Source organism: Notothenia coriiceps, unplaced genomic scaffold (assembly GCF_000735185.1).
Source record: "Notothenia coriiceps isolate Sejong01 unplaced genomic scaffold, NC01 NC01_scaffold00037246, whole genome shotgun sequence".
Lineage (NCBI taxonomy): Eukaryota > Metazoa > Chordata > Actinopteri > Perciformes > Nototheniidae > Notothenia > Notothenia coriiceps.
The window spans coordinates 26,157,759-26,160,655 of NW_011369947.1; the positions used below are offsets into that span (position 1 = coordinate 26,157,759).

Below are 2,897 nucleotides of genomic sequence, written 5' to 3' on the forward strand. Positions count from 1 at the left end.
TAATTGGGTTATTCGCTAATCGTAATCTCCGCTTTTCGTATAATGCCTCTTATCTTGTTCGTTTTTTGTTGGGGTTTGGATCTTATCTTGCACTGTACTGTAACTCTTTTTAGCACTTGTGTTCATTTCAGGACGAAGTTTTTACAAAGGAGTCATTTCATCCTTTTCAATTAATAGTAAGTTTATTCACTTCACGCTGTCATTTTCATTCAGTAAACGTCTAACCAGGTAAAGTCTTATTATATATACAAAATATTTACTACTAGTATTTTTCACAAAGAGTTCGACCAATTTCCAACGTTTCGATCAAATAACTGAAACATCTGAACGCGTCCCATCGAACCACTTAAATTGAGGTCCACCTTTTTGAATTTTCAGAAACTAAATGTGAACTTAATATTAAAGTGTAAGTTAAGTAAGGTTGTAAGCCCCATTTCATTTGACTTCCATAATTTATTTGTATAATCACCTCCTTTTTTCATGTGGTAAATGGAGACTGACACAAATGAACGGTTTTGGATTTTTTTCAATGGATTTTTATCATTAGTTAATTACATAACTTTCAATTAAACCGACCTTAACAAACATAAAGCGAGGCGGTCAATATAACCTACGGGTCAAGATGCGATTGGTCTACTAGCCCAGTGAGTAAACTTATAATTTGAATCAAAAGAAAAGAAAAATAAAATAGGGTAACGAACTTACGTAGTGCCTTTGGTTTTAAAAACAAACAAATAAATCTATTTCTTGTAGATTATTACGCGATCCGCTTTATAAGTACATATTCATGGCACATATATTTAATAAGAAAATTGTTTGTCGACATTCTAACGACCTTTTCGACTTTTACGTGGAACTTTTTACGAAACTTTTTCACAACTTTAAACTTGAAACTTTTTTCCCAACATTCTTTGACGAATTCCATATTTCGTAAATCCTTGTCTATTTTTTTACCACGCTAATTAGCGCTAATTGATACGCTGTAAGTAAAGCATTAATTGCTAATTTAAAATTACTGACCTGTCCCGGGATTGATATATGTAGTGCGTAATCAAGGCTGTGCAACCATTATAACAATTAAATTTGTAACGTCAATGCGTTCCGCCATTCCTGTTCAATCGGTAATAGTGTAGGTTTAATTACTCCTGTTCCAAGTTTTTAAGGTGTAATAAAGGTCCTTGAAGTTCTTAAGGGGTATAAACTACCTTTTGTGAAGTCCGAAAAGGAAATACCGTTTACAGTTAAAAGCCTTCCGATTTGTTACTCGCTAAAAATTTTGGTACTTTACTAGCTCGCCCAAAAGACGCAAAAAGGTTTTTCCATTGTTCGAATAACACCCCAATCGAAACCTTCTCTTTTTCTGAATGGTCAGAAAACGAATTCAACTATAATTTTTCAGACCCTCTATTCTCCCTTTGGGTTTCTTAATGTCTAAAACCCGTAAAGACAATTACACCGCCTAATAAAAAACTATTACGACGGGTCTTGTAGAAAGGTTTACTTAAATTTATAAACCCATCAGGTATTTCGGTCACCTTGTTACCAAAGGAATAGTAATTTAGTGTGAATGTGTAACTTAGACTTATAAAGGTAGTTTACCACACATCCCCTAACCCTCAATATATCCATGGTATAGGTAAACAAATGACAACTCTCAAGATTTTAGAACACAATTTAATCAAACTTGGAACTTGAAACACCGTAAAAATGACATAGACGGGGTAAGGAGTACAATGGAGCACGTAGTTTTTAGTCAATCTTGGTTCAACCGTAAAATGACATAGACGGGGGGGTAAAGGAGTTACCAATGGAGACGTAGTTTTTAGCATCCTGGTTCGTTCAGCATAAAAGACTCCCTGAGAAAGGACTAAAGCAAACGTTTTCCAGTAACAGTTTTTCTTGTGAACCAGGTACTGGGTGATATTTAACAAAAGGTCGAACCTGTTTCACTGTATTATCCACTTCAACTAAAACACTTAAAACACGAATCTATATTGAGGAATCGACGGTGTATTGAGAAATTCTTTTACACAACTCCTTTTTATACTACAAATAAAACATTCGATTTAGGTAGTAAAACAAGTTAGTATATCTAGTGACTAAAGAATAACTACGGAGACAACCGGGTGTAAAATTTTTTGGACTTCAGTATACAGGACCATATTTCAGAAGACGAATTGGGGTAATGTCCTCATTTTTCTCTTTATAGAACAAAAAAAAAAAAAAAAAGAAAAAAAAAAAAAAAAAAAGACCGGAAATTTGGAATCCACCGAAAGATGAACTTGGTCTGTAGTAACGACAAGGGCTGTTTTTCCGCCAAAAAACATAATAAAAATTCGACGAAAACCTCCTCGTCTCTTGTTTATGTTTAAGCTCACGCATCGACGCTCACGAAAATATTGCAAGTTAAAGTTGGGTTACCATACCCCCAAGCCAGGTTCTTGGTTGTGTAACGACGGGGAGAATAAACCCTGACGGGTCATTATGGTCCTGTCTACCCGCCATGGACTTACAAGGAGGAGAGAGAGTACTCCATCTAATATTTTCCCGTATCGGCAATTTGGAACCAGAGACTAACAAGGTCTATTGTAACATTTCTAAAAGAGTAAACCCTTTTTCTACTCCTAACCACCAACCCCACGTTACCGGTACTAACTTTTATCTATGTCGTTTACATCCTATCCTGTAAGTAGAACTATTATAAGCGTTGATGTCTCCCGCAAGTATGAGGTGCTCGTGTTAAGAGGCGCGTTGAGACGGTCTTAGGATACCCACTCCAGTGCGCTGGGACCAAGTAAAACATTTAGTATATCAGATATTATAGTGTGTTTAAGACCACAAAATAATTAAATTATTAAGACAACAAGAAATAAATACCTAACGAAGTTATGGACTGT

The 2,897-nt window shown here is 35.4% G+C and overlaps 1 protein-coding gene across 1 annotated transcript in view; it reads right to left on the minus strand.

Moving 5' to 3' along the window:
* LOC104966560 (transformation/transcription domain-associated protein-like) overlaps positions 1-2,897 on the minus strand; it is a 14,850-nt gene that overhangs the window by 11,157 nt on the left and 796 nt on the right. The window lies entirely within an intron of this gene.